The sequence below is a fragment of the Sturnira hondurensis genome, unplaced genomic scaffold, assembly GCF_014824575.4.
Source record: "Sturnira hondurensis isolate 20B ecotype Veracruz unplaced genomic scaffold, ASM1482457v3 Scaffold0007406, whole genome shotgun sequence".
NCBI lineage: Eukaryota > Metazoa > Chordata > Mammalia > Chiroptera > Phyllostomidae > Sturnira > Sturnira hondurensis.
In genome coordinates, this window is record NW_028080037.1 from 8,802,728 (window position 1) to 8,822,135 (window position 19,408).

Below are 19,408 nucleotides of genomic sequence, written 5' to 3' on the forward strand. Positions count from 1 at the left end.
GTCATGGCAGCTGCAGGAGACTAATACAGGCTGGTTTGCACCTGGAAAGCCCCAGCGCCCAGGAAAAGGCGTTGACCAGACTGTCTCCCAAGAGGGCTGACCCTTGCACTTCTCCGTGTGTGCAAGTCTCCTGGGCTCCTAATTACACCCAGGTGCCTGGGGCCTCGCCCCGTCCTCACTCAGGAGAACCCCAGGTGCAGATGGTCCTTTTGCAGGTCAGTATATTGAGATGTAATTCACACAGCCTGCGTCTCCCCCCTTTAGAGGGTGCAACTCAATGGTTTTCGGTGTCGGCGCAGAGTTGGGCAGCCCTCACTACGGCTGATTTTGGAACACTGTGCTTACACTAAAGAAACCCTATACCTTTTACCTAGTCCCCCTCACGCCCCTTTCTCTCCGGCCCCAAATACCACCCCTCTGCTTTCTGTCTCTAGGGGCGTGCCTATTCTGGACATTTCACGTAAACGGAATCTGATGCACGGGACCTTTGGTGACAGGCTTCTTTCCCTTAACCTGCTGTCTCCCAGGTGCGGCCCTGGGGTTGTGTGGGTCAGGATTTCATTGCTTTTCAAGGCTGGATAGCATTCCTTTGTCTGGACAGGCCACGCCTTGTTTAACCACCCACCTGCCTGCAGACACCTGGGCAGTCTCTGCCCTTTGGCTCTCGTGACCAGTGCTGCTACGGACATGTTGGTGTCCCCATGTTGGAAGGCCACGCTTGCAGACAGTAAGACGCAGTGGCCTGCTTGCCATCCCCCCTTCTATACATTTTGCCTCCAAAGCAGGGGGTTGGGCGGTGAGCAGAGGGAGGGAGGCTGTCTACATGACCCCATGGCTTCCCTTACACTGTCATTGAGCCATCGGGACCACATGGTAGTGACTGGGCAATTTAGCCTTCCTGTTTTCGAGATGTGGACACTGAAGCTCAGAGGGCACCCCCACCCCGTCACGTGCCTGAGCCCACACAGTTTGTAGGCGGCTGAGCCCTGACCCACAAGCCAGCGACTCCTCTTCCTGGTGTCGGTCTCCCCTGAAAGCTACAGGGGTGGCACCAGAAAAAGCCAGGAAGAAGGGAGAAAATGGAAAGTCCACTTCTTCCACCTGCTGAAGCAGTCCGCCCTGGTGTTGCTCTGCTACCAGGCAATGACCTGGGGGCAGCCCTTGGCTCAGCGCTGAGCACGTACGGTCTGTATCATGTTCCCTCCTTGGGTCCCAGGACCACACCAGGGGTGCCCACTCCTCATGCCCCTTTAGAAGAACAGGGAACTGAGGGCACAGGGAGGAGACCCCAGGGCCATAGCTCTTGGCTGCCACTCGGGTGATTCTCAAATGGTTTTGTGTAAATGCGGTGGGGGGTGGGTGGCGGGCAGGAATATGCTCTTGTAATGGGAGTCCCAATGGTTTCTGATGCAAGTCATCTGAGGGCCACACAAAGAGACCCGCACCCCCGTATGTCTGGGGCAGAGGACGGAGGCTTGGTGTGCTCACATGATACCCCCTCAGCAACCCCCCAAAACCCTTTGGTGAGGAGTGTGGCAGGCTGGCGTCTAGGACTGTGCAGCGGGTGTTAGAGGTCCTTTGCACTGACCCACTGACCTCTCGTGGCCTCGCTGTCCCCCAGGCACCTGCGGGAACGGAGTCCACAATTGGGTGCAGGTGGGGAGACCCTTTTCCAAAGGGCCACCTACCTCTGTGGCCCTAAATGGGCACAGAACCAGAAACTCAAGTTCTGCCACATCCTCTGCCACTACGGACTGTCCCCCTGGCGGCCTGGCCTTCTGGCAGCCCCCACTGCCAGTATCCAGCAGGTGGCAGCTCTGGGACTGGATGGCGGGCCAGCCGCCTGGGGGACAAGTGGGCGGTCGTCGGCAGGGCAATGCCACTGGCTCGGCTCAGCAAAGCACAGCAGTGTCCTCCTGCCCTCCTCCCTTCCCTCCTGGGGTGGCGGCAGGTATGGGCACGCCGAGGTGCGGGTCCTGGGGGCAGGAAGATAACTATACGCTGGGGTTCCGAGATGGTGCAGTGGGTAATTTGGGGCTTACCAACGAGAGGAGGCAGCAGACACCTACTATTTGGGTGAGTTCGGGCAGACTATGGTGTGGGTATTGGCAGGCCTGGGGGAAACTGGAGGTGAGTGGCTGGGGGCCTGGGTACAGGAGAGTAGGGAGGCAGACAGGCCTGGGGACAATGGGGCCATAGGCTGGCTGACCAGGTGACACTGGAGGTGATAGGCAGGCAGGCCAAGGGGCAGTGGACAACAGGCAGGTGGGGCTGGGGCCAGTGCAGGGAGGAGGTGGGCAGGCCTGAGAGGGGATGGAGATGATAGGCAGGCAGCACTGGGGTGCAGTGGAGGTGGGGTTGGCCAGACCTGGGGCCAATGCGCATAATAGGAAGGCAGGGCCGAGGGCACTGGAGATACTAGACCTGGAGACCTGAGGACAGAAGCTGCAAGGGGTAGGCGGGCTTGGAGGTAATTGGAGGAAATATGGGGCAAGTCTGGAGGCAGTGCACGTTGACAGTGGACAGTCTTGGGGGAGATGGATTTAGGAAGAAGGTGGTTCTGGGAGCAGGGGTGGTAATAGGTGGGCAACGCTGGGGGACAGGACAGGAAATATGTGCACAGGCCTAAGAAGAAGGGGAGGTAATAGGTGGGCAGGCCTGTGGTCAGGGGTGGTAATAAGTGGGCAGGCCTGGGGGAAGGGTAAGATATACACGCACAGGCCTGAGGCGAAGGGAGGTTATAGGTGGGCAGGCCTGGTGGGTAGGGGAGGTAACAGGTGCACAGGCCTTGGGCAGGGGAGGAAATAGCTGGGCAGGCCTGCCTGGTGGGCAGGGGTGATAATAACTGGGCAGGCCTGGTGGGCAGGGTAAGAAGTAGGTGGGCAGTGTTGGGGCGGGGGAGGTAATAGGTATGCAGGTCTCTAAGCAGGAGAAGTAATAAATAGGTGGGCAGGCCTGGGTGGCGGAGGAGGCAATAGGTGGGCAGGCCTGGGTTGGAGAGGTTGTCATAGATGGGCAGGCCTGCCTCTAGGGTGGGGTGGTAATATCTGGCCAGGCCTAGTGGGCAGGGGAAGTAGGTGGGTAGGGCTGGGGCAGGGGAGGTAATATGTAGGCATGCCTGGTGGGTGGAGGTGGAACTAAGTGGGCAGGCCTGGGTTGAAAGGGTTGTAATAGGTGGGCAGGCCTGGTGGGCAGGGTGGTAATAAGTGGGCAGGCCCAGTGGGCAGGGGAGGTAAGAGGTAGGCAGGCCTGGAGGGCAGGGTTTTAATAGGTGGGCAGGCCCGGTGGGCAGGGGAGGTAAGAGGTCGGCAGGCCCCATGGACAGGGTGGTAATAGGTGGGCAGGCCCTGTGGGCAGGGTGGTAATAGGTGGGCAGGCCCTGTGGGCAGGGGTGGTAATAGGTGGGTAGGCCCGGAGGTCAGGGGTGGTAATAGGTGGGTAGGCCCGGGGGGACAGGGTGGTAATAGGTGGGCAGGCCCAGTGGGCAGGGTGGTAATAGGTGGGTAGGCCCGGTGGGCAGGGGAGGTAATAGGTGGGTAGGCCCGGTGGGCAGGGTGGTAATAGGTGGGCAGGCCCTGTGGGCAGGGTGGTAATAGGTGGGCAGGCCCGGTGGGCAGGGTGGTAATAGGTGGGCAGTCCCTGTGGGCAGGGTGGTAATAGGTGGGCAGGCCTGGAGGGCAGGGTTTTAATAGGTGGGCAGGCCCTGTGGGCAGGGTGGTAATAGGTGGGCAGGCCCTGTGGGCAGGGGAGGTAATAGGTGGGCAGGCCCGGAGGGCAGGGGTGGTAATAGGTGGGCAGGCCTGGTGGGCAGGGGAGGTAATAGGTGGGCAGGCCTGGTGGGCAGGGGAGGTAAGAGGTGGGCAGGCCTGGTGGGCAGGGGAGGTAAGAGGTGGGCAGGCCTGGTGGGCAGGGGAGGTAAGAGGTGGGCAGGGGTGGTAATAGGTGGGCAGGCCCTGTGGGCAGGGGAGATAATAGGTGGGCAGGCCTGGAGGGCAGGGGTGGTAATAGGTGGGCAGGCCTGGTGGGCAGGGGAGGTAATAGGTGGGCAGGCCTGGTGGGCAGGGGAGGTAAGAGGTGGGCAGGCCTGGTGGGCAGGGGAGGTAAGAGGTGGGTAGGGATGGTAATAGGTGGGCAGGCCCGGTGGGCAGGGTGGTAATAGGTGGGCAGGCCTGGTGGGCAGGGGAGGTAAGAGGTGGGCAGGGTGGTAATAGGTGGGCAGGCCCCGTGGGCAGGGTGGTAATAGGTGGGCAGGCCCTGTGGGCAGGGTGGTAATAGGTGGGCAGGCCCTGTGGGCAGGGATGGTAAGAGGTGGGCAGGCCTGGTGGGTGGAGGATTTAATTGCCTGGTAGGCCTGGGGGACAGGGAACTAATGGAGGTGCGGCCTGGAGGCCTGAGTGATGCCAGCCTCGGAGGCAGTGGATTTAGGAGGTGGGCACCAGGGGCTTTGGCAGTGAGAGCCTGGCCAGACTGGGGGGCAGTGGAGGTGGGATCTGGCCATGCCCTGGGGGGCAGTGGAGGTAACAGACCGTCCGGCCCAGGGGCCGAGGAGTTAGTAGCTGAGAGCCCAGCCTGGCTGTGCTGACTCAGCAGAGTCCAGGCCCTCCCCCCGCTGACTCTGCGCTTTGCTAAGTCCAGCCTGGGCTGCTCTGAGAGCCTGCCCGGGCTCGCTGGGTGGAGAGCAGGGGTGGGAAGTGGTCCACACTCTGCCCCTCATGAAGAAAGGAGTGGGTGTGAAGGTGAAGGCTGGAGCCGTCCACCAGGGTGGTGGGGGATGGCTTTGGGGGCTTCTGGGTCCCTGACCTCATGTAGAGGCAGGTGAAAATCAGGACAGAATTTGTTGTCTGAGCTGGGGGAGGGGCCTGCCAGGTGCGAAACCCAGAGGAGGAGGCCCTCTCCTTCACTGCACTGTGTCTGGTGGGAGTCACGTGTGGGGGCTCCAGGAAGGCTGAAGAGCCCCTCAGAATCGGTTAGCTCCAACTTCTCATTTTCACCTGGGCTCGGAGGGTCAAGGTCATGCAGCAAGGACAAGGCTTGCTGGACTAGGCTAGAGTATGTCCTGAGTCTCAGCAGGAGGGGCACTGGGGAGGGGGTGTGGAGGGACAGGGACCCTCCAAGGCTGGTTGCCAGCCATTTATGTCAGGGCCTCTTGCAGTCCTGTACGAAAATGCAAGCCACTGGGGTGTATGGACACAGTCATGGCTGTAGAGGGTGGGGGACAGCTTGGAGACCCGGGTTCAGGTCCTGTCTTTGTCCTTGGACAGTGGCTTTCCCCCTCAAATCCTCTGCCTCCAACTGTAAGACGGGCACTGGACACTTTACGTGAAGTGCTTACACAGGCAGGCCTGGGGAGGGCAGGTCCTTGGTCACCTGGGCTCTGGCCCTGGCCACCTGACTAGGTGGGTCTGGCACCAGTGGAAGTGCCTGGGGCACAGTCTCAGAGGGAAGCTGTGCTCCGCTTGGCAAGAGGGGATTACGTGGTGCCTGTCGGGCAGGGACAGACCCGAAGGGGCCACTCTTCCCAGCTTCCGTGCAGACTGGCCTCCAACCCAGCCCCCGGCTGTCACAGGGCGGAGAGGGCCTGCCTCCCTCAGGGGACAGGGCAGTGTGGACAGCAGTGAGCTCAGCACAAAGGACCCTGTAGGCTTGGGGGTCAGGGTGTGCAGGAAGAGTGCATACTGGGGAGGCCCTAGGAGCCAGGCATCCGGTAGGACACATCCTTCCCAGGGGACCTTAGTCACCAGGGTGGCCAGGGCCCTGGGGCTGTCCTAAAATGTCTAGGGGGACTTGGTGGGCTGAGATCCTGCAGTGCCCATGTAAGGGCTGATTGGCTGGGCCCCCCAAGATGAGTGATGTGGGGGTTGGATGACAGACAGCACAGTCCCCTGACCTTGATCTACAAAGCGAGGCAGAAGGGGCTGGGCTTATATCTCCAGGCCGGGAAGGTGCGGATAGAAGACCTGCCTGGGACTGGCTTCTTGACATTCAGAAGTCAAGAACAGAATGTTCTTGCCCTGGCTGGTGTAGCTCAGTGGATTGAGCGCGGGCCTGCAAACCAAATAACCTGGGTTTGATTCCCAGTCAGGGCACATGCCTGGGTTGCCGGCCAGTTCCCAGCAGGGGACACACGAGAGGCAACCATACATTGATATTTCTCTCCCTCTCTCCTTCCCTTCCCCTCTAAAGATAAATAAATAAAAAATCTTAAAAAAAAAAAAAAGAACAGAATGCTCTCTGGAGGTGCCTATATGGAGTTAGCAGCAGCACCATGGACTAAAGTCTCTCTAGAGAGGACTTGGGAAATGCAGGCGGCCCTCTGTCTCCAGGGGAAGAGGGGGAATGGGGGAGAGGTGGGAAGAGAGGAAGCCGTGCCGGGGGAGGGGTTCAGCCCAGGCCCACTCGAACCACCTGGGAGCTTGTAGGACTCCTGAAGCTCAGACCACACCCCAGGCCCAGCGAATGGGCTGGGGCAGGTGTCAGTGTGATTTTTCCCCAGGTAGCTCCAATGCACCCTCACGTGTGAGAGCCACTGTCTCCGCCCCAGCTGTGAGTGGGGCCCACAGGGAGCCCTGGAAGCGAAGCGTACCTGTGAGGCCTGTCTGTCCCAGGCCTTCAGAGGCAACATCCCTGTGCGAGGAGGTGCAGGTGTCCGTGTTTGCAAGAAGGTGCCTCCTGGGTGGAGACTCACAGGCCCTGCCGGGCAGTGGGACTCTTCTGCCACCTGCTCTTGCCCTGTGGGGGTGTTTTCTCGGAGGGTGCAGGGAACGTGGCCTTGAGCTGAGCCCGGGCTCCCGCAGCGGTGCTGAAAGTCATAGCTCGTTAACCCTGTGCCCCCTAGAAGAGGTGCATCAGTCTGGAGAGCAGCGAAGCCGGAGGGATGGCTCATGGGTGGCACCACCGAGCTGCTTCTCCTCGGCTGCCAGTTGCCTCCCCTCTGCCTCTTTGGCCTCACCGAGCGTTCGGGGCCACTCTGTGCACGGACAGTCCGGGGAAAGGGAACATTAGGATCTGAGGAGAATGTCAACCTGACCTTGGGCACGTTGTTTCTCTTCTCTGGCCTTTGTCCTGCCTTGAAAACAAAGTGCGTGGGTGAACGCAAGTCGGTGGCGACCAGTTTCTAAAAGGTGGCTTGGCGGGCTCCTGCCAGGTGTCAGGAGGCAAAACCCCGCTGTAGAAAGAGGGCGACTGGCCGGGGGGGGGGGCTGTTTCGCGGAGCCAGGGTGCAAGGTCAAAATCATATGCAGTCACAGTTGCCCTCCAAAGGCTCCCAGCGAGTCAAGTAGGGTCCCCCAGCTTTACACACACACGACCCTGTGTAGTGTGAACGACACATCCATGCAACCATCCGGTAACATGCCAAGTACGCGGGGAGCCTGAGCGCCTGCGAACAGCACGATGCTGTTCACAGCGGGGGTTTTAAATTAACCCGTTTAAACCGCCCCTTTCACCTTTCTCTTGCCCCTCCCCCAGCCCTTCCAGCATCTCTGCTGAGAGCTCCCAGCTGCTGGCAGGAACCACAGTTCAACGTTGTTGGACTTCATCTTTTTATGCCATCCCCAGCGCTTATTTTTCACTTCAGAAAGAGTCCGTGGTTTGCCTGCTGGGGCTTTGGGCAAGTTCCACTGGAGTTCTCCCTCCCTTAGATCTGGGAGTTCCAAAACTGGGGTGCGTTTGAGAGTTCCCCAGTGGGTGGGGGTGCAGTGAGTACAGTGAGGGCCAGTCCACACTTGTTGGAGGTCCCCCAGGGAATGATGAGGCAGGGGTGGCCAGGACAGAGCTACCTATGCTTCCTCACTGTTGGTGGGGCAAGAGACGTAAGTCCCAGGGCTGGCCTCTGCTCTTTGTCCCGGTCCTACTGGTTGGGCCGGATGGCCAGCATTCAGCAAACAGCGGGCGGTGGGGAAGGGGGGAGACGGATGGGAAACCTCCAGACTGAAGACACAGCCTGCTGGCCTTGGGGGTCACCCGGGTCCCTCTCTGCACCTTCGCCAAGGCCCCGGCTCGGTGCAGCCTTCCAGGAGGAAGGGGTGAGCCTGCCGGCTGCTGCCTCGGAGCCGGAGAAAACCCGCGTCCCCCCACATTGCCACCCCTGCAGGCTGGGAAGGAGGGGCTGCGGCTCTGATGTCACCAGAAAGCAGCTCCTGTCAGGCCTCAGAAGCTATTCTTAGTCTGGAGAACATACCTCGCTCGTCCTGGTAGAAGTCTCTAGACTTCAGCAGGCTTTTTATAAATAACTGAGAAACTTGTCATGTGCTGGCAGCTGGTTAAGTACTTATTTCTTTTAGGCAAGATGTTCAAAGAGTCTTGGTGCGGGGGCACCCCCTCCCTCCCTGGTGAACCTTGTAAATATTCTTATAATAACAGTAACAGTGACGTCCACCAAATGGACTGACCTGCGCCCCTGAAAGGAGGTCCCTTCCGTAAGGACAGCTAACAGCGGGCCGTGTTCCGTGTGGCGCTGTCACTAAATCCCGAGCCATTTCACAGGCAGTTCCCATGCAGTGGGAGGACCTGGGTTCAAATCCTGCCTCTGCCGCATTCTAGTCATGTGACCTTGGGGCGGTCCCATTGCTTCTCTTTGCCTCTCTGTGGCTTCTACGGAGCCGGGACGAGTGACGGAACTGAACCACACCGAACGCCTGGAGCATCACCAGCAAGCCCCTGAGGGTCTGCCTGGCCCACGATGGCGTGAGAGGCACTCTCTAGGGAGGTGCTTGTCTCCCTGTTCACCCACAAAACACAGAGAGCCCACCTCCGGGTTAAACGACTCGCTCGGGCTCAGTAAGAGAAGCCGTATTGGAACCTGCGTGTTCCACGTGAAGAGCTGCTGCCCCCTAGGGCACAGGGCGGGAATCAGACACACGCTGCTTCCCAGCAGCCAACCTGTGACCCCCCGGGAAACCAGCTCCACACCATCCCCTGGTGGTGGGGGTTCCTCCTCCACCATCTGTTTTTTGGCCTGGAGACCTGAGGCGACTCAGTGTCCCCTGGCTGGCCTCGGTTCCTTCATCTATGAAATGGGTTGTCAGTAACAGCATGCACCGAGCTGAGTAGCGTGAGGTTGAAATGGCGTAGCGCTTTCAAGGACACTGGCCCACCATCGGGGTGGGTGCCACCTTTACCCCCCTGACAAGGCAGCCTCTGCAGCCCCTCCCAGGGCTGCAGACTTCTGGGAACTGCCAAGGCCGGAACATCCCCATCTTCCTCCATCTCTCCCTACAGACCTCCCCACAGAGCTTCGCCTACGCACAGGGCCTGCGGACCTGCCTGGCTTGTTTGCATGCAGACCTCTCTCTGCATGGACGCTGAGTCTCAGCTGCTGTCCTCGCTGGGAGCAGGTCCCCGGGGAAATCAGAGACGCTTCCCTCCCCCACCAACCCCCGCCACCCCTAGGCCTTAAGCAGAACCTCATTGCGCAGTGACACACCCTCTGATGACTGGATCCAGGTGTTTCACGCGTGTTTGCACGTCTGTGATGGAACACCTCACCTGGCCGAGCGCACAGCAGGGCTGAGGCCTCTGCATGCTCCAGGAGGGAGTGGGACGAGCCCCAGGGTGCAGCCTCTCCCTGGCCCCCTCCAGGCTGGTGACTCTCAGTTATCAAGGGGTTGCTCACCCAGTTTCTGGCCCCACCAACCCTCGTTGCCCCACCCCCCGGGAGGCTGGAAGAGAAGGAGCCCCAATGCGATTCACTCAATGGGGGCGGGGCGGGGTGGAGGAGACACAGCACACACCTAGTACTTCATGTATTGGATACAGTGAATTCCCCTCACGAGTTTTCCTTCTCCTGTCAGCTCGCCCTCCAAAGACCAGTTTTAAATTCTCCTTTCTGGGAGACCCTTCCCAGCGTCCTGGACTCCCACCAACTTCCCCCCTCTTCACCACGCTGGTAACAGCAGCGGGGCAGGCCTGCGGGGTGCCCTGACGGCCCTGTGTACGAGCATGACCTAGGCAGTGGGGTGGGGTGGTTGTGGGGAGAGCGGCGCAGGCAGTTAACACAGTTCAGTGATGCTGCTGGGACGACAAGGGGCTGGAGGTTCCAGCTGAAGGCCTGTTAGGGTATCTGTCACCGGACCTGGGGAATCTGGGCTCTGAGGTCACCACCCCATGGGCAGGCTGAAGGGGACCTGGAATCTTCCATCAGCATGGCGACTAGAGTTAGGGTTCAGCTGAGGTCCCTGGGTAAATCAATGCCACCTTCCTGGCCAAGGAGCACTTAGCGATGCTCTGTCCTTGGCGGGGAGCGCCAGCTTGCTCAGGATGGCAAGGGCGTCTCGGCCGTATCTCTGCTCCCCAGAGAATCGGTGTTCAGCACAAGGTTGGCGCTGCTTGTCCGTGTGGATACTGCATCAGGTGGGGAAGTAATCTATGGACGTTTCGTATTTTGAGTGTTTGAAATGTTGAGGAGAGTTTGGCCTCATCTGATAGAAAGGCTGTGTGATTCCGATTCTACACGAACCGAGTAACCAGTTGCAGCCGGGCCGTGGTCTGACTGCCATAAAGCACACCCGACTGAAGACTGGGCATCGAAGTCCCTTCTGTTCAGTGTGTTCGCCCCGTTGTACTGGGCAGGTTTTTAACTTGCGAGTTATTGGAGGATTTTTACCACATCTGTGAACAGCATACTTAAGAGAATTTAAGATTTGCTATACTTGAAAGTTCCAAGTAGGATACATGTAAGAATTCAGGAAGTACTTGGGAAGGTTTAGAAAAGTGCTTGAGAAGAAAGCAAACATATTAAATTCACTTAGTGCACTTAAAATATTTAAGGGAACTGAACGAAGTCGTTTTTTAAAAACCCTTTAAAGTGTAAAATATGGTCAATTTATAAGCAAATTGGGGGGATTTTTAATTCAATACAAAATCTCGGGGAAGAAGTGGGTTTCCAAGTCATGTGAAAAATCAAATCTTAATTGAAAGAAACTAACGAGGAGGGTCTCTGAGAGATCTTCGGCAAAAGGCTTTGAGGGCTCCAAACCCCCGCACTAACAAGGAAGTGTCTTCCGGCCTTCACACAAGATCCGTGCACAGCGTGCCCCTGGTCAGTGGCTCTTGACCTGGACTGTGCGTCGGGGCCCTGCAGGGCTTGTCCAAATACAGACACTGGGCTCCAGGTCAGAGTTCCTAATTCACAGGCCTGGGGCCCGAGACTCTGCATTTCTAAGCCCCCGGGTGCTGCCGATGCAGCTGGTCGGGAGAGCAGGCTCTGAGACCCACCGCATGAGGCTCCCACAGAGGCCAGGCATCACTGATGCCTCCGTGGCCTCTTCTAGGTTAGGTGCCGCCATCCTCTGGGCCTTAATGGCCCTAGCTCGAGAAAGGCCCACGGCCCCTACAGGGCTGCAGTGAGGGCCGGAGAGGTGTGTGTGCAGGGCCGGCTCACAGCGCGTGGTGGAGAGGATCGTGTGAGACTGGAGCCCGGCACGGCTCGCAGCCCGGGTGCCTTTTTGTCCTCTGTGCACATAGTAGCTGCTCAAGAAACACCGAGGCTGACGATGTTTACTGCGCCTTGCCCATTTTCTACGAGTTATCAAGGGCTGGTGATGAGGAGCGGTGCTTAGGTATTACTACGCAGCCCTGCTAAGAACACCTGGGTCTCAGGGTTTGCTTTCTCTGTGAAGGTGGGACACAGGAGACGGCCGGCGGCAGAGGCAACCCTCCAAAGGGACGGCTAGTTTTCGTGCCTAAAATGGTTTCTTCTTCCTGATGCCACCTGTTTAAGAAACAGGATCAGGATCCCACTCCTGGGATTATATCCTGAGAACCCCGAAACACCAGTGGGAAAGAACACACGCACCCCAATGTTCATAGCGGCGCTGCTGACGACTGCTGTGATCTGGACAGGGCCCAAGTGCCCATGGGTAGACGAGCGAATAAAAAAGCTGTGGTTCGCTTACATGACGAAACATGACGCGGCGATAAAAATGAAGGAACTCTTACCTTTTTGCGACAGCACGGACGGACCTGGAGAATGTTACGCTAAGTGCGATAAGCCGGTTGGAGAAAGACAAGCACCATATGATCACACTCACATGTGGAGTCTAATGAATGGAATAAACTGATGAACAAAATAAAGCCAGAGGCATGGATGCATGAAACAGATGGTCAGATCTCGGGGCGGGGGGGGGGCGTGCACGGTGGAGGGGACTGGAAGAAATTAGCCAACTACCTCCATATGTGCGTGTGGACACAGACACGATGTGGTGAAGGCTGGCGGGGGTGGGGGGTGGGTGTGAGGACAGGGTGGAGGGGGGCAAAGGGGAGGAACACGGGGGACATCTGCAATAGTGCCAGTAATAAAAATAAGTAAATAAATAAAAACTGCATGTGAATGAAACAAAATCATTAGGGCGCTCTCCACTCAGTCAGCGCAGGCCAGGCAGCACGCTGTGTGCAGGAAATACACGTAAGGCTGACCCAGCCCCTGTAAAGAGCACACTGCCATTTCGGGCATGCGGGTGCGACATGCAAATTCAGAGCAGCAAGCCCTCTGAGAGGGTCAGGCGTAGGATGCCAAGGGGGCGCAGAAATGTGCCCCCAACCAGCAGAGGGGTGGGCTAAAAGTGGAGAGGAGCCGGGCAGGAGAAAATGAGGTTGAAACTGCACGGTGTGGCCGGGGCTGGGTGGCGGGAGTGAAGGCAGGTGTTCCCGGCAGAGGGGACACAGCCTGTGCAATGACCCAGAGAGAGGCGCATGCAGGGAAGTGAGGGAGCCTATGATTCTCGCCTGACACAGACTGTGTGCTGGAGGGTGGGCGGCCAGCTGCCTGCGCTCTGGAGTTCAGACTCCGTCCGCAGGGAATGCAGAGCCAGCACGCAAGGGAGTGGGCTTGAGGACACACGTATTTTAGAAAGATCAGAGGGGAGGCCACTGAACGTCCAAGAGGGAAGACCACGGTGTCCTGGACCAGGGCAGTGGGGAGGGACCCAGGTGCACATGGTCCCTGAGGCAGGACCTGGAGACGGGTGGGCTCTGAGCAGTGAGGGGAGGGGTGGTGAGCCCTTCAGGGACTGAGAACTTTTATCTGCAATCCTTGGTGGCAGAGGGGCCTCAGCAGACCCCTCTCGACAGGGAGGGTCCTGGGTTCCTGAGTGACACTCTCCAAATGCAAGATGCAAGGCCACGCAACTGGCTGCTTGCCAGGGAGCCCACCTCCTCTGCATGGCCAGAATGGCCGCTCGGGGGCGGGGGGGGGGGGACAGGGAGGAGAGGACCTGTGTCCTTTTACTCGGAGTCACTTATTGGGACTGAGAAAGTCCAGGTTTAATATGTAAATGAAACCCCAAAGGCTATATTCTAGAAGACTGGGGCTTCCCTGTGGGCTTTTCCAGCCCACTGTGTCCCCGTGGGTTTGTGGCATACACCACAAGGAGCAATGTGGCCCCAAAACCTCCCTCCGAGCCTCCTGAACCCCACTCGCCACTGGGCCACCAAGGGGCAGTGGCCTTTTCATTTAAAATGAAATGACAGTGGGGAGACGGTGTCCCTGAGGCTTGAGGCTTTGGGAGGCACACAGGAAGCGGGTGGTGGGAAGAAGGCGGGCGCGGGGGCAGACCCATGGCTCCCAGCCTTTGCTCTGTGCGGCTCAGCCAGAGAAATGACAGAAGTCGTAGAACAAACTGGGAACAGATTTTTGCTTTCTTCTGAGTCACCGGGGGAAGGAGGATGGAAAATTCCCACTCTCCTGCTCTCTCGTTTCCAAATGGGAACACGGCCCCCCCACCCGCACCCCACCCCAGAGGACAGCATAGCCTGGGTGCGCAGCCAGCTGGCAGGACACCTGGGCTGTCCCGGGTGGTGGCTCGGTCCCTCCTGGCTCTCGGTGCTCCCTGCTCAGCAGAGGCCCCTCTGGGTGTGAGAAGCTTAATGAGCTTTTTTGTAAGGTTCGTGGTGTGGTTTGCTTGGGGCCGCTGTGCAATCAGCTGGGTGACTCATCCTGAGTGCACCTTGCCTGTGACTTACCAGAGTCTATCACTGCCAGATAAAACTATAAAACATTCCCCCCAGACCCATCTCTGGGACCATCTGCCTGTCTCTCTGCCTCCCTCCCGCACAGCTCGCTTTGGGATTGCCGCTGCACGTGTGACAAATCTGCGCATCTCGGACCCAGAACAGACTCAGCACCAGCGTGTGCACCTCCAGCCCCCAGCAGAGGGCGAACCAAACTACAGTGACCAACAAACTGTGAACGTGCTCAGAGGCTTTCACGGAGGGATGCAGAAACGAGGAGGGTGGAAGTCCGAGCACACACAGAGAGGAAAGCTGCACTGTCGCCAAGTAACACACTCATGTCAATATACGACTGAGAAACCAAGAACTCAACAGAAGTATTCAGCCCATGTCCTCGGAGCATCTTGGCCCGGCAGCCCCGACCCCTGGAAAGGCAAAGTGACCACGATGATGTGCACACCAGTGAGTTGTGCATGAGGGCACAGAGCGTGGGTGTGCCCTGAGCCCACCCTTCTGAGTCTCACTGACTCACCCGCTGCACTTGGTCGCAAGCAAGGCCCCTGCAAACCAGAGACGCCTTCAGTGGGGAGAGCTGCCTTACTCTGCCTTTTTCAGGAGGAGCAGCAGCAGTTACCTTGGTCTGTTTAGGCTGCTGGAGCACAAAGAGCACCCACTGACCCACTGGGTGGACTGGACATTGATTACTCACAGTTCTGGAGCTTGGGAAGCCCGAGATCCAGGTCCCGGCAGGTGCTGGTGAGGCCCCGTGTGTGTGTCCTAACTGTGGGCTGCGTAAGGGGTGAGGGCGCGCTCTGAGGTCCCTTTTATAAGGAGACTAACCCTGTGGAAAAGGCTCCGCCCTCATGACCTCATCACCTTCCCCAGGCCCCACCTCCAAGTACCACCACCTCCAGGGCCAGGTTTCAGCATACACCTTGCTTTGGACACACACATTCGGTCAGTGGGTGGCGTTGTCCGGAGCAGCTTGGATTCTGCAGTCAGGCCGAGCTGGTGGGATCTGGACCCTGTGACTCAGTAGCTGTGTCACTTTGGATAAGTCCCTCAACTTCTCTGAGCTTCAGCTTCCTCCTGTGTCCCATTCAGGGTCATTCCGAGTGCATCCGGAATGACTGCAAGGAGAAAAGGCTCGGAGTCTGGGCTCTGGCACAGCGTGAAGCGTGTTTTGGGGCAGCCGGTTGTGATCATGGGAAGGTCAATGACTTCATCTAACTTTCCAGAAGTGTCTGCCTGCCCCTCGTGTCGGCCGCTGCGGACACAGGGGTACGTGTGAACGCTGACTGCAGAGGCCCACTCTCTGCATCCCACGCCGGCCTGTGGGGTGGACGGGCAGGAGAGCCCGCTGCATCACAGACAAGCAGGCCAGCCAGCCTGGGGCGGAGGGGCTCCTGCCCCCGAGCCCGGGGGGCTCCAAACAGCCACAGCATGACACCTCAAGTCTAACCCCCACCCCTACCCCCCGACACACATACTTGCTCCAGGCTGGACCACGTCTCTGCTAACCATGTTTTCCACGTCCTGAGGCTCAGGTCCTGGCAGCAGAGGATGAACAGGCTTGTTGCAGCAGAGAACTCTGGCCCTGTGCCCAGCAACCCACGCTGAGCACGCAGGCCACTGGCCCGTGAGCAAAGCTGAAGTTTTCGGGGACAGTATCAGCTAAGGCCAAGGGATCTGGTGGAGTCCCAGTGCGCGGTTTCTCTGGTCCTTACACAACAGCTGGCCGGGCCTCTCAAGACGAGTGCTTTGAGGTCCCTAAACACTGGGAGCCCTTTGGGGAGAGGGAAAGGTACCTGAGAACGTTTCTATTCTCCAGGGCTCAGGGAACAAGAGCCCGTGAGTGGGACGGACGTGGAGAGCTCTGTTACACAGCAGCACGGGCCGGGACGTTGGGAGCCGGAACTGGCTGGCTGGCTTGTAAGAAATGTAAGCAGGTTGGTACAGCCATACCACTGGCTCGGCAACCTGAACGGCCTGGAAAAGGTCAAAGTGTAAAGCCCAAGAAGGGTAAAGGGGTGAGGGCATGACAGTTTCGATGCATCAGGATGTCACTCGCTCATTCACACGATGATGCAGCCTCAGAAGCAGACAGACCCAGACAGAATTGCTGAAGGAAACACAGCGGCAGACCAACCTTAGGTCAAATCAGTGTTCTCGGCCAATGCCGTAGATTGAGTCAGGGCTCTTAAAATTTTGTCAAGAGCCCTGGCTGGTGTGGCTCAGTGGATTGAGCACCAGCCTGCAAACCAAAGAGACACCAGTTCAATTCCCAGTCAGGGCACATGCCTGGGCTGCGGGCCAGGACCCTAGCTGGGGGTGTGCAAGAGGCGACCACACATTGATGTTTCTCTCCCTCTCGTCCCCTCGCTACATATAAATAAAATCTTAAAATTTTTTTAACAGGGCAGACTTGTCTTAAATGTTCTAACCACAGGAAACAAACAAACAAAACAACCCCAAAATGAAAAAAGGGACACAGGGAAACTTTGGGGGGGGGTGAGGGTAACACAATGGAATGTGTGTGGCCCTACACTTATCATGTGCAGATTTTGTGGACTTCTACCTCGAGAAAACTAGGGGCAAAAAGCAGCCCCCCGCAGGTTTTGCACGGGGGGTTCTCCAAATCTCAAGGACAGAAATCCCTGAGATAATGAGGGAAACACTCATCGTCCTTCAACAAAGTAAACACGAGCAAGAATAAGGGAGCAAGCCCTGGCTGGTGTAGCTCAGTGGATTGAGCACGGGCCTGCGAACCAGAGGATCGCGGTTCGATTCCCAGTCAGGGCACATGCTTGGGTTGCAGGCCACTTCCCGGCAGGGGACACACGATACATTGTGTGTCCTCGGCAGAGGCAACCATACATTGATATTTCTCTCCCTCTCTCCTTCCCTTCCCCTCTAAAGATAAATAAATAAAATATTAAAAAAAAAAAAGAATAAGGGAGCAGACAGAGGTGGCCAGGACGCGGCGATGGGGCAGTCAGCGAGGGAGACAGAACAGGGGTTCTGAACCCCAAACGATAAAGGAGGATGATGTTAGCCAGACGTTTCGTGTAAGGCGAGAAGACCCCACAGAGGAATTTGGGGGCCGCAGAGACACCGCCTTGGTCAAGTCCAAAGGCCCAGGCCCAGGTCCCTGCCCTGAGTCACCTGCCAGTTCAAGTCACTTAACTCACTGTTTCCATTCGATAAGCGTCAGAATGAATGGTCAAGGGCCTGTTCCTTTCCAAATTCTCCAATCTCATGGAAGCCAATTTAGGAAACAGTCTAGTATAAGGGTAGCCATTACCCAGAAGGTCTTATAACTGCCCTTCCTTTTCTCCTACTTTTATAAGAGGCAATAACTCAAACTAATCAGGGTGTGTGTGTGTGTCTTTGGTTGAATTTTTTTTTAGGAGATTCTGGAATCAAGTCATTATAACACTAAGTAAAGATTACACAATGCATATGCAACAAAGTCTTCAGAATATACACGTTAGCACTCCTTGGTGGCAGAAGTGATCTCCTGGCACAGAACTGGGGACACTAAAAGATACTCAAAAGCAAGACAGCCCTGGTCAACCAGCGAAATGAAACGGACAGCAGCTCTTCCCAGTGCCCCCTCCCAGGTGGGACTCGATTATCACTGGGGCGGTATCACCCCTGAAGGGAAAAATCTGTTTTTTGTGGGGAGAGAGAGACTATTACTCTTTTAATGTGTGACGTACAGACACACATGCAATACCGAAGTGGATAATATAGTTATCTGTGGTATTAAAATCTCACTGGGGTTCGCAGCAACTCTACCAATGATAGCTAAAAAGATGGAAACAGCTCACAGGTCCTTGAATAGCCGAATGGATGAAGTGTGGCCTATCCACACGGTGGAATATTATGCAGCCACGAAAAGGGATGCAGTATACTGATCGATATACGCTACGATGTGGCTGGACTCGGGAAACATGATGCTCAGTGATAGAAGCCAGACACAAAAGGACACATATTATGTGGTCCCTTTACATGCCATGTCTAAAATAGGGACATTCCTGAAAACAGAAGGGAGACTGGGGTGTGACTGCTCAGTGGGCGTGGTTGGTCTTTGGTGTGAGAGCACGTTTTACCACTCCACGGCGGGTGGCACTGCACAACACTCAGGTGTATGAAACGCCACTGGTCTGCACACTTTAAAATGGTTCGTTTTACGTTATATGAATTTCACTTCAGTTGAACAAAAGATCGAGCAATTTCCTGGGGGAAAAGGATTAGGGAAACAGTTGTCTAAAATAATGGTCCTGGGGTGGGGGCGGGGGGCACTACTGGGAGAAAGGCTGGGAAAGGCGGGGTGGAGCGCGGCGCTGGGATGGGGAAAGCCTGAGCCGCCTGGATGGAGAACGCCACCGCCTAGTCCGGGCGAGGACCAGAGAGCTCTGAGGCCTTGCAACAGGAGTGGCTGGAGATAGGAAGGTCACAAACCCATTCAAAGTGATCTCTGACTCGCCCCAAATTCAACCGCCTGAAGATGCCAGTCCGTGAAGAATCCTGCCATTTTAGGAGAAGCAGACTGGATGTGTAGCCAGGCGAGGATTCTGTAATGCAGACTGTCCCGCTGGTCTCCTCCAAACCTCCTTCCTTTACTCCGAACTTGAAAACATATTTTATTTATTTATTTTCAGAGAGAGGAGAAGGGAGGGAGGGAGAGAGGTAGAGAAACACCAATGTGTGGTTGCCTCTCACATGCCCCCCACTGGGGACCTTGGCCCATAACCCAGGCGTGTGCCCTGACTGGGACTAGAACCGGTGACCCCTTAGCTCATAGGCCAACGCTCAGTCCATAGGCCACACCAGCCAGGGCCTGGCCTACCTCTTTTTCTAAGCTCACAACACAACTTGTTTTAGCCCTTTCCATTCCCCCCCAAAATTGACATCACTGTGCTCAGATATTTCTGCACAGCCAAACAGGAAGTGGAACTTCCTATGGGAACTTGAAACTTAGAAACAACAAAATGCCCTGGAAAGGAGAAGCCCTGGGACGAAACCTAGACTCCATGGACTGTCCGCTGAGCCGCCAGGAGGCAAGGTGATACCCGTGGCAGGCTGGGAGGTTGGGGAGCCGTGTTTGTGGGCTGTACCTGGTGAAACTGTTACTTACATTTGCAAGGTGAAAGCCCTATACTGTAGCTGGTCTTGGGAAATAGTGGAAAAGGCACAGAATGTGGCGCGAGGGCCGCTATTTGCTGCTGACGGGCGGGTAGGGAGAGGGAGATGAACTAGGCAAAAATGAACTGAAATGAAGTCAGAAGCCTCAGCTTTTGACGTTGAAAAAGGCACCACGTGGGTGCACCCACAGTAAGGGGTGGGGGTGAAAACTCACTCAGCTCTGCCTTGTGTCAGGTTCAAGTGCCCACCATGAAGGCAGGGGGAAGAGAGAGGCATGGGACAGAGAAGGAAATCCAGTAGACTGGAAGGT